This window comes from Pinus tabuliformis, chromosome 8 (assembly GCF_031772625.1).
Source record: "Pinus tabuliformis cultivar Carrire ecotype Pingquan chromosome 8, CPIR1, whole genome shotgun sequence".
Taxonomy (NCBI): domain Eukaryota; kingdom Viridiplantae; phylum Streptophyta; class Pinopsida; order Pinales; family Pinaceae; genus Pinus; species Pinus tabuliformis.
This window is the reverse complement of record NC_142294.1, coordinates 214,530,979-214,544,195: the sequence shown is the minus strand read 5'-3', so window position 1 is coordinate 214,544,195 and position 13,217 is coordinate 214,530,979.

Below are 13,217 nucleotides of genomic sequence, written 5' to 3'. Positions count from 1 at the left end.
ATCTATGAAGACAAATCCCATTCCAGAATAAGATTATTCTTCATAGATCTCTACATTAGCATTCTTAATAGGTTCCTTCTTTTTTTCTATCTGAGAGATCTATGCTTTCAGGCCAACAACTTCTTTTTTGAGATGGAATATTTCCGTGTTGACTTCTCCCAAGGTTAAGGACCTTGGCTTGGTATGCTCCTTGTTTCTTTGAAAATATTTGGTGTTCTTTTCATAGGAAGCATCTACAAATAGGGCTTTAGCATAATTTTTCTTTTAACTATTGCTGCCATGTTCTTTGTGCATTGTTTTAGAAAAGCATCTAACAACTTTTCTTTCGTTTCTCCTTCTGCGAACATTTTGATGTTGGACATGACCTATAATTAATAGCACAACTACATTTATTAATGTGGTTGATATATGTTAATAGGTGTATTTGAAATATATTTACAACCATATTTACCATTGTGATTGATATACGCACATATGCCTATATCCACCACCCACCACATTATTATTTCTAAACCCGGAGGGATTAGTTATAAACCCAAGGAATTATTGATATTATAAACCAAAGTGACTAATCAAACCAATGGTTTAATATTATAAACCCAATGAATTAGTAAACCAAGGGATAAATATTATAAACCTAAAGGAACATCAAACCCAGGGAATGAATATTGAAAAGACATGAGATTAATAAACCCTAACAATTAACATTTCAAACACAAGGGATTAATAAACCCATGAGATGATTACTATTATAAACCCAAGGGACAAATATTATAAACATAAGGGATCAACAAACCCAAGAGATAAATATTATAAATCAAAGCGACTAATAAAACCACAGGTTTAATATTATAAACTCAATGAATTAGTAAACCCAATGGATAAATATTATAAACCTAAAGGATCAACAAACCTAAATAATCAATATTAAAAACACATGGGATTAATAAATCCTAACAATTAAAATTTTAAACCCATGGGATTATTAATATTATAAACCCAACGAATCAGTAAACCCACGGGATAATTATTATAAACCTAAGGGATCAACAAACCCAAGGGATAAATATTAAAATCCCAAAGAATTAATAAACCATAGGAATTAATATTTTAAACTCAAAGGATTAATAAATCCAAGGGATTAAATTATAAACTCAAGAGACTAATAAACCCAAGGGTTTAATATTATAAACCCAAGGAATTAGTAAACCTAAGGGATAAATATTATAAACCTAAGTTATCAACAAACCCAAACAATCAATATTAAAAACACAAGAGATTTATAAACTAAAGGATTGATATTTTAAACCCAATACATTGAGATTTCTAACCCAAGGGATTGATAAACTTGCACGATTGTTAATATTATATTCTAAACCTTAGGGATTAATAACATCTAGGGATTGTTAATATTATAAACCCAACCACAACCAAGATTAATGAGATAAGACTATTATTAATTATAAAAATAATATTCATATTAATAAATAGATAATAATAAAAATAATAATAATATTAAAAAATTATTATTACAATAAAGATATTATTAATATTAATAATAATTCCCAGATGCGGGTGTTTGAGGTGGCCCTAAATTCAACGGGACAGGGGTGGGGCAAGGCAGATCGCCACCTGCCCACCCAGTACAGAGTGTTAAAGAATGGTAAGGCAGTTGGTGCATGGCATGCACACAGAGCTTGTTTATCGGCTCTCATTCCAGAGGATTCGGCTCTCACATCATGTCCAACGCTATGGTTTCTCCCTCCGCATGCTCCGGCCTGCATCAGAAGGTGAGGTTCATCAATGCAAAAGTAATGGAAGGAGCCTCCCGAGGCGTGCCAAAGGAGGATAAGGCTAGGAGATGTCTCGGGGATGCGGTGAATTTGACATTGCTATTTCATTTGATTTACCTGCTTGTCTCTGGTCTCATTTTTGATTTCCGGTCGCCTGAGGGGAACCTGGTCATTCGTAAGGTCTCTCGGAACTTGCGGGGGAAGGTTCCTCTGTCGCTTGGCTCGGCCCTCTTGGCGGAGCGGACTCTGTTCCTCCTCTCGTTCCTTTCCGGAATTTCGAGCTGTTGTTTTCATGTCTTTGTCTCAGTGATTCATCTCCTTATCTATGGCCTTGTTTCTGGTTTTGGGTGGTGGGATGTTGGCTCTGTCGTAGGAAGGGATTTTTCAGAGCTAAGCTTTGCTCTCTTGGTGAAGAGGTTTCAGCTTTACCGCTAGCTCCCTTCCTGGAATTTGGGTCTCTGTTGTAAAGTTTGTCCGTTCTACAGGAAAAGTTGTTGCCACTCTCCAGTTCTTGCTGTTGTTCTGCATTACTGGATTCCCGTTGCTGCTCTATCCTAGATGCCTCATTAGCGCCAAAGAATGGGATACTGTAGAGGCTAGCCGAGGTGCGTGCCTGCCAGTTCGTCTTCTGACTCGCCTTCCCTTTCCAGTGAGTTGCTTGTAGGCTGCTACCCCAGCACCCGTAGTGGGAGAGGGCGGCTCCATTCCACCAGCTACTGCCATGGGCCTCCTTCCACATCTAGCTCTGCTATCTTTACCTTTAATAGCACACTGAATCGGCCCAGGATAACTGCTCATTTCTCGGTGGTTTTCCATGAAGACAACCAAACAAAAGACTCTCGTACCCATCCGGGGGGCTCGGGGGCAATCTTTGCTCCATCTTCTTCCCTCCAGCTAGAAGTTGGAAATGCGCCTCGATAGGATTTGAATGTACAGGTTCGCAACGCTTAGGATGTGGTGATGGCTGACCCTGGTCCCTCTGTTCAGAATGTGGCTCAAGTAGGCGATTTTCCAAATTATGGTTGGTGCCGTATCGAGGAAGAGCCTCCTGATGACTAGTTCGTTCACCCAAGCCTCATCTTTTTGCAGTGTGACTTTCACCTCTGGGCAAGTTTGTAAGGCAAACAGTTTAGTGGTTTTCTAATGTTTTCTGGCATTTTTGTTAATTTTGTATTATCATGTGAATCTCAGTCCGGTCCCCTGCGTGGGTCCTGAAAACTGGCACATTACTACCAACGGACAGTATTCTCATCTACTTTTTTTGACAGTTCTGCCTCTAGTCAGTGCAGAGTTTTGACTTCGGTCACGATGTAATTGTACCTCCTTACTTTGTTAATAGAATTAGTCTTATTTAGAAAAAAAATAAAAATATATTAATAATAATTAATTAATTATTATTATTTATCAAATTAGGATTATTATATATCTATATATATATATATATATATATATATATATATATATATATATATATATATATATATATATATCTTTATTTATTTATATTTATATTCTTTATGGTTAATAATAATAATAAGAATCATATTGTTAATTTAATAATTAATTAATTATTATTACATGATAATGATAACTAATTAAATTATTATTAGTATTATTATTATTTTTATTTATATTAATTATTGTTATTTAATCAAACTTAAGGGATTTATATTAAATCCAATGATTAATATTATAATGCCTATTAACAATATTACACCCTGAGAATATGGATCTTTAGATTAATAAACCCAAGAGATTGGCATTATAAATCTGTGCGAATAATAAACCCAAGAGATTAATACTAAAATCCCAAGGGATTATAAACCCCAAGGAATAATATTACACCCAAGGGAATACTATTACATACAAAGGAATAATATTATAAACCCAAGGTATATATACCACAAGATAAATATTGTAAACACTAGAATTATCATGGTTGACCATGGTTGATTTTCATATTGAGACAATCTTTGTACAATATGACATTGCACCATGGTTAACCATGATTGATTTTCATATCGAGTCAGTGTTTGTCATAAAGCAACGTTGGACCATGGTTGATTTTCATATTGAGAAAATATTTGTCACAATGTGATGTTGGACCATGGTTCACCATGATTATAGACCAAGTGGATTTATATTAGACCCAAGGATTAATATTATAAACCTTATGAATAATATTAAACCCTAGGAATAATAACCTTTAGAATAATAAAACAAAAGAATTGATACTATAAACCAAAGAGATTAATACTAAAAAACCAAGGGATTAAAAACTCAAGAGAATAAATCTAATATTAATTATAAAACTAATATTCATATTGATAAATATATAATAATAAAAATAATAATATTATTAAAAAATAACTATTATAATAAAATTATTATTAATTTATAGTAACAATTAATTATGATGTAAATAAATTACTATTCCAACAATTTTAAAATAATTAGTGTTATTACTAATAATTTATTATTATTATTATTATTTATTATTCTTATTAATATTATTTATTATTATTATTAATTAATATTACTAATTAATATTCTCATTTTTATGGTTTATTGAATTTAATATCATTAATAATTAATAAATATTAATACTAATTAATTATAAGTAACCATAATTAATTAATTATTATTATTACTTATTAAAAAATATAAATAATTTTTTTTATAATTTATAATATTTATGGTTAATAATAATAATAATAATAATAATTTATTATTATTATTATTATTTAATTCATTTTAATTAATAATATTTAATCAATTAATTAATTATTTTTATTATTTATTAAAGAATAGAAAATATTGTGTTTTTTTTTTAATAATTGTTACGAGATATTTGTATTTTACTTAAGGAATAATATCATAAACCTTATGAATGATATTACACCTTAGGAATATGAATCCTTAGATTAATAAACCCAAGGGATTGATATTTTAAATCCATGGGAATAATAAACCCAACGGATTAATACTAAATAGCCAAGGGATTATAAACACAAGACAAAAATTTTATACCCAAGGGAACAACATTACACACAAAGGAATAATATTATAAGCCCAAAGTATATAAACCCCAAGAGAAATATTGTAAACCCTAGAATTATCATGGTTGACAATGGTAAATTTTTATATTGAGACAATATTTGCCACAATGTGAAGTTTCATCATGGTTTACCATGATTTATTTTCATATGTAGTCAATCTTTGTCATAATGCAACGTTGGACAATGGTTTATTTTCATATTGAGAAATTCTTTGTCACAATGTGACATTGGACCATGGTTTACCATGATTATAAACCAAGGGGATTTATCTTAGACCCAAGAATTAATATTATAAACCCTAGGAATAAGAACCCTTAGATTAATAAACCCAAGGGGATAATAAACCAAAGGGATTAATACTAAAAACCTAAGGGACTATAAACCCAAGGTAATAATAAGCAGGGATAAATATTAAAAACCCTAAAACCCCAACATTTTATAAAACCATGGGAATAATATTAAATCCAAGTGATTAATATTATATGGCCCCTTGGGATTTAAAACCCCAAGGGACTATGAACCTAAGGCAATAATATTACACCCAATGGATGAATATTATAAACCCAATTTCTAAATACCTAAAGGTAAATATATTGTAAACCCTAGAATTATCATGGTTGAACATGTTTGACCATTGTTGATTTTCATATTGAGACAATCTTTCTCACAATGCGATGTTGCGCCATGGTTGACCATGATTGATTTTCATATGCAATCAATATTTGTCATAATGCAACATATTAATCCCTTTGGTATTATAAACCTAAGGTATATAAACCCTAAAATAAATATTATAAAACCTAAAATAGACTTGTGTTAGACCCAAGGATTAGTATTATAAACCTTATGAATAATATTAAACCCTAGGAATAAGAACCCTTACATTAATAAACCCAAGGGATTAATATTTTTTTTTTGCTAAAGCAAGAGTCATGCCTTCTATTTCATTAAATCAAGCTTATTTTACATAATGTACAAACATCCAACATACACTATCAACTCAGGCAAAATAGAAAGCTACCTGCCTGAAACATAACCCTCCAACCCTATAAATGTACCCTCCAAACCCTTTAGAGTACATACAAAAATTATGCTACGAGAATATCAAGACTTGTGAAAAATCCACACAAAAACCCACACAATCATTCGCTAAACCTGCCTCTTTAATCGCTACCGTCCATTCCCCTTTCTCAATGTGACGTCGAAGATGCATATCGCCCCTAGAAGATGCTTGTTGATTAACCCCTGACCCCACCAAACCGCATGATCATTCCTGATCGTTAATCAACCTTGCAAAATCGGACGAATGAGATAAATATCACATGGCTCAATGTCATCGAACTTTAGTGTGCGATGAGGGTGGTTTACGGTCCCGACCCTCATCCACGTGTCAGAAGCTATATGGCATCACTGCCAAATCTTCAAAACCACTTTTTGCTTGAGAGCGGTGCGATCAACCATAAACCACTCGGGAAGCAGTTTTTGTCTCCCGACTATGGAAATTTTGGATAATGCTGCCGCCGTAAAAGTTATGATTCCCGCCTTTTTTCTCATAACCTTCCGCTGGATTGAGAAAACCTTCCGACAAACACTGGGGATTTTTGGAGTTAAAATTACCATTGCTGCTGAGGCCGACCGTGGCCAGCCTCCCACCATAGACCTGTCTAACCAAAATTTGTGAATCATACAGAGAACTGCTCATTGAGACTTAGCTTCCTTAGCTTTGTTCTGGTACACTTCTTTATCCTCTTCCGCCTGGTTGTGGCAAAGTACTTTTAGGTTGCCCTGAGGCATTGCCTGCCACTCCATTGAAATTCTGCTATCATTACAGCTGAAACTTGTTTGGCCAGAATGTTCGCCAATTTGTTTGCCTTTCTACACACATGGTTGAACCTAACCATGTGGTGAGCCCCAGTATTGTAGCAATAATGCTACAACTCCTGGAACTCCCTTCTTTAATTTTATCAACCCGGTAGTTCGTAACAAACTTGGAAGCGACGGTGCTGTATGCACAAGTACTAGCTCTTGTCGCAGTTGTCACTTGGTCAGCTGGCACAAGTCCGCTAGGGCTCAAGCCAACTTCTATAGGCTCTCAGAAGAAGCTTGTTAAATGATGGACGAAAGCTAGCTCAAAGAAAACTAATCTACTTGGCAAAAATGAACTGAAAGCAAACCAAAGCATGGAAACCCTAGGAAACCCTAATCTGACTAGTTTAACCTCTATGATGCAATAGTGAGAGTGCAGATGTCTAAGAATGATGCCATTACCTCTAGTTATGTGAAATGCATGAACTCAAACTACTTTCATGAAAAAGGACATTGTTTTTATGTTTTTGCTTGAATGGTTGGAGTGATTGTGATTTTGTTCTTATTAGGGTTTGGTTGTGCAGAGGTGGTGCAGAAGGAAGGAAAGCTTGGGAAAGGTTGGGGAGGCTAGGAGAGGTCCCCAGGGATCCTTAGCATCCGTCCATAGAGGTTCCTCACGTTCAGATGCTCAGCAACCGAGTGTGTGGGCTCTCCTACAGGATGTCTGTAGGGGATCCTACAGGAAACTCAGGAATTTCTACAGGAAGTCTATTAATTTCTACAGGATGTCCTACCGTGGGTGTTTTGGGTGATGGTGAAGTGATGGAATGGTATGGGAGGATAGGTGAGATGGAGAGGGAACTGGTGATGGCTTAGGAGCAGAGAAGTCAGATGGAGAAAGAGTGCATGCAGTGGGTTGATGGCTGGAAGGATGGGATCAACGAAAGGTTAAGTAAATGGAGCTTCGTGAGTAATGGAAGAGCTGGAAGGTAAACGAGCTGAACAGAGGTCGGTTGAGTGGGTTTAGGTGTGGTTGACAAGAAGAGGAAGGTAATGGAATGGTGTGGAGCAGTGTAGATGAAACAAATTGTCTATGAATGTCACCAAAAACGAGAACTCTTTAACCTATGTTAACTGTGCTATTTTGAACCAATGAACAACGGTGCAATTTGTGAAAGAAACTCGTGCATGGAAGTGGAATGAAGAAGTAATGATCAAGACCAAAGTGCATGGATGGATCTACGACTAAAGTAACTGTTGCAGCTTGCATGGAAGTAAAAGACTGCGTTTCTTTTTGGTGGTTGGTATAGACTGCACCCCCAACCTCTAAACAGAGATGGCAGTGAAGGCTCTCTCAACCTTTTCTTGGAGCTCAAAGGAACACTAATCCTCCTACTCTAATTCAAAACAACTAGAAGCACTTAAACCATAGACTAATCCTACTTCAATCACATAAAACAAATCAAATCAACAGGCTGGAAATTCTAAATGCATGACAAAACAGAGGAAATAAAGTGCTGCAAGGAAAAAGAAATAACATTACAAGGAGGAAGAGGTCTATTGCTCTCTTAAAAACTCAGAATTGGATCAAAAGCTGCCTGTCTTTATTGAATAATCATGAGTCTAATGACATGCCAAAACTGGCTTACAAGGAGCAAAAACCAAGCTACAACATGACTAACCAAATTGACTAACTAGCTAACCCCAAATTGACTAACTAGCTACACAAAATGACTACCAACTAGCTAACCAAAATGAGGCCCTAAGCCTTCTTATTTATACAATTTGAGGACCCAACAGTCCTCCTAAAATTTAGGGACTTGGCTGCCCAAGACTTGTAGTTGACAGCAGTCCAACTTGACTTGCTTGGCTGCCCTTGAGCTGATTGATTTGGTTGCCTTTGAACTCCGAGCTGATGGTGGAGAATTCGAGGTAAGGGCCCATAAATGAGGGGGACACCTTCCTACAAATCCTCTAGCTTTTTCTCCCACGAATTTGGCTGCCAAGTGCTCATTAAGACCTTCCATTTTGTCTCCAAGTTGACCAAAAAGGCTACACAAAGCACCCATTAGACTTGTTGGCATAATGACTAACCAAATTCACTCTATTAACATAAAAATAATCAAAAACATGCAATAAACAAATGAGAATGGTGGACTAAGCCAAATTAGGAGGTTGAATGAGCCCAAATAATTGTACATTTTTGGGGCTCATCACCATGCATAGTCCCTGAAGATGGCCCTGTATTCTATGGAGAACACGTATCAACCTCCAGTGTTTTGAAACTTTCTCCGGGCCTATTCCACAACTAATTCTCTTTGTCGAGTTAATGACTAACTCTGATTAAGCTTCTATTATCACATTTAGGCAGTTATCCTGTTTCAGAAATTATAAGCATTGCTCCAAAGCCATTAATTCCACCATGTTGTTGGTGGCTTTCCCTAAATGACAATGGAAGAGGAAGAGAATTCTTCCAATGTCATCCCGAAGAACCCCTCCAAAGGCAGTTGTTCCCGGGTTACCTTTTGAAGCTCCATCTACGTTGTATTTCAAAAACCTTTCGGAGGAGGATTCCAAAACTCATTAACCATTTCCAACATGATTACTTTCTTGTCCAAGCCTTGTGGAATGAGACCCCGCATGCCTAGATGCCTGAGCATCCTTGTTTTAGCCTCTGAGGGAGGATTTTTGGGGAGATCCCTTACTATGGAGACGATCGTCTCCTTAAGTTGTTTTAAGATCTGCTCCAATAGGCGAAGAGATGGATTTTTCTTTCCAAACATTCCATATAATGAAACTTGGCAAAAGAGCCCAAGCAGCGTTAAGAACTTCATAATCCAAAAAAAAATTCCTCCAACTTCTTAGGGTGTTAGTGATACTCTCTTTGTCCCTGTCAGACTATTTGAAGATGGTGGCAAAAGTGTCCCATAACCTGGAGGTGAAAATGCAGCTATTGAGAAGATGTTCCATTGTCTCCTCTTGGGCTTCACAAAGCTGGCATCTGGAGGGTCCCAGCACACCCCTCTTTCTAATATTATCCCAGGTCAAGATTTTCTTGTGAAGAACCAGCCACATGAAGAGTTTAATCTTCATCCAGCCTTGGTGCCTCCATAGATCCTCCCAAATCTTATCTGGAGCATGGGACTCCAGCCCAAGGAGAATACCTTTTGCTTCCTTAATATTAAAATTTCCTTCTTTTTTGTTGCCCCATCTTAGTTGATCCTGCCCTTTAGTTATTAAAATCATCCTCTGTTCCAATATTCTCTTAAGGTTCTCTTCTTTCATTTTCAGGGTTCTATCCTCCCTGCCATCTATTGTTCTCTAGGTTCTCCATTTTCCTGAGTTGTGAGTATGCTCCTAAAAGTCCTTTACCTTAACTAATCCTTGGGTATCTATCTCGTGCTTGAGGCCCAAAAATTCCCCTTCTAATAGTGTTGGTTCTTGTTGCCATTTGTCCTCCCAGAATAGTGCAATATCTCCCTCTTTCATTTCCCAGAAACTTTTTTTTGTACTACACTTCTATTCTCCCAGGCTTTGTTCCAGATGGGTGAGCCCTTTATATTTCCAGACATCCTTATGATATTATAGGAATGCCAGGAGCTAGCATATTTTTCTTTCCAGATGCTTGCCATTGAGCCTTTGGATCCTTGACCTATAGCCACCATAGTTTAGCCCCTATAACGTTATTGAGAATCTCCTGATCATCCGATCCTAGGCCTCCTTGGCCCTTGGGTTTATAGATTTTCTCCCATGAGACTTAAGCCCATTTTTTCCTTGTTTCCTCCTTGCCCTAGAGAAAATATCTTTGGATATTTCTAAATTGCTGTAAGACTCCTTTTGGAGCTGGGAGTGCTAATAGCATGAAAACTGGGATAGCTTGGAGCACTGCCTTTGTTAGCACCAATCTACCAGCCAAATTTAAAGATTTGATGGTCCATTTCCTGACTTTATCTTGCATCTTAATGATTAACGGCTCCCAAATTCTCTTGAGCAAAGGTTTAGCCATTAGAGGAACTCCCAAATACTTAGAGGGGAGGGAATCTCTTTGAAAGTTGAGAATTCTTGAGATATTTCTCTGAATGGCAATATGGGTGTTAAAGAAAAATATTTTTGATTTGGAAAGATTAACTTCCATACCTATTGCCATGGCAAAATCATTCAAAAAAAATTTGTATGCTAGAGCCTCCTTGGCTGTGGGAATTCCCTGTAACATGGTATCATCTACAAATTATTGATGAGTCAGGTCCTGTCCATTCTCCGTTAGTTGGAGTCCTTGATTTTTTTCCCGTAACTCTAGCATGCTTGATGGATCGAACCAGTCCTTCCATCATGAGAATGAAGAGAAAAGGAGAGAGCAGATCTCCCTGTCTGAGGCCTCTTGAAGGAAGAAAAATATCAGAGGGAGAGCCATAACTAGTATTGAAAAGTTGGAAGAAGTCACCAGGGCCATGACCCATCTGACCTAGTTGCGAACGAAGCCAAACATAGTAAGCACTTTCTTGATATATGTCCAGTTCACTTTATCATAAGCTTTGGCTATGTCTAGTTGCATGATCATGCCAACTTTCCTCTTACTAGTTAACGAGTGAACAACCTCGTGAGCTTGAATGATATTATCTAGTATTTGTCTGCCTTCCACATAACCAGATTGTTCCCCCGAAACAAGCGAAGGAAGCAGAGGTTTGAGTCTGTTGGCCACTACCTTGGATATTATCTTGTATACTACATTGCATAAAGCAATGGGCCTATACCTTTCTGGTGTTTGAGCATTATCCTGTTTGGGAATCAAGGAGATGAAGGAGGTATTGAGTGCCTTCAAAATAGTTCTGTTCAGCCTGGAATCCTCCACTACCTTTAAAATATCCTGTTTAACAATATTCCAGCAAGCTTTGAAGAAATCCACATTGAATCCATCCGGGCTTGGAGCCTTTCCATTTTGCATTTCTTTGAGGACCTCACTGACCTCCTTTTTAGTTACAGATATGTTAAGATTAAAGTTATCCTCTCCGGATACTAGCTTAGGTATATGTTTGGTTAAGTCCCTGATGAAAGGATCTCTTACCAGATTGTTTTCCTGATCTACGCCTTAGAAATGCTGAACTAACACTACTTCTATCTCCTCATGGGATTGATGTATCTGCCCGTCCTCGTCCTTGATTGAAGAGATCATGTTGTGAGTCCTGTTCGCAATGGTGGATATGTGGAAAAATTTAGTGTTATGCTCTCCTTCTTTTAGCCATTGAACTCTATATTTTTGTCTCCAAAATATTTCCTCTTATTTACACAAATTTTCCCATTCTTGATGATGCTTCTCTACTTGATCATTTTTGTTTTTATCAAAGCCTTCCTTGATCATAGCTTGGTTGAGTTCCTGAATTTTATTTTCCACAGATTTCTTTCCTGCAAAAATATTGCCAAATTCATTCTTATTCCAAGCTTTCAGCCTCAGCTTGATGTGCTTTAATCTTTTGTGTAGAAGGAACATTCTTGATCCCTGAATATGCAAATCCTCTGCCCACCATTTTTCAATATTGCTGATGAATTCTGGGTGTGAAAGCCAAATATTCTCAAATCTGAAAGGTCTATTCCTAGGGGTGCCTATGCCCTAGATCTCCATTTGAACCGGCCAGTGATCTGAGCCTCCAAAAGGAAGAACTCTTTCTACTATTTCCTTGTCTATAAGCATGAGATCCTCAGAGATAATGAATATATCTAACTTGGAGGTTACCTGGGAATTTCCTCCTCTTTTATTGTTCCATGTGAAGAGGCCATTGTTTGTCTCAATGTCAACAAGCTTCATATTTTCTGAAAAGATTTGAAAAGCTAAATAATCTTTACTTAGAGCTCTTGTACCCCCTTTTTTCTCCGAGAGTGATTTGATCATATTGAAGTCCCCTCCCATGATCCAAGGTATTCCTACATGTCTGACCCGGAGATCCACAAGGGACTCTATAAACCTAAGTTTGTCATCTATCCTTTGAGGGCCGTAAACATTTGTGACTAGATATGTATCCCTATCTCCTACAAGCTGAATAACCACTGATAAGTAATTCCTCAATGCCTCTGCATCAATTATGCCAATTTTGGGGGGATTCTAGAGAGTGAGGATACCCCCTGTTGTATTCCCTGCTTTAACTTCTAGAAACTCAAATCTATTGAGCCATTTGCTATGAATTTGCCTTAACTATTGAATGGAACATTTCGTTTCTTGGATGAAAATTATATCTGGAGCTGCCTGTTTCATTCTATTACTCAACATTTTCTATTTTCTTTTACTGCTTAGACCTCTAATATTCCAAGATGTGAACTTCATAATTAAAGATTGGTAAAGGAGTAATTGGCTAGATCTTTCATCTTACCCGAGTCTATCATAAGCTTTCCACACTCCATCAATAGCTCGTTCTGCTTTTTCCTGCCTCTTTTCTTTCCTGGATTTCTCGGTGCTAATCCCGGAGTTGTTTTTACCGTTTTCACACCTTCATTACTCTACCTGTCAATGTTGTTTTCTCCCTCCAAACCCTTTGCCTAAGTTTTCCATAAGAATAACTATTGTATTCTA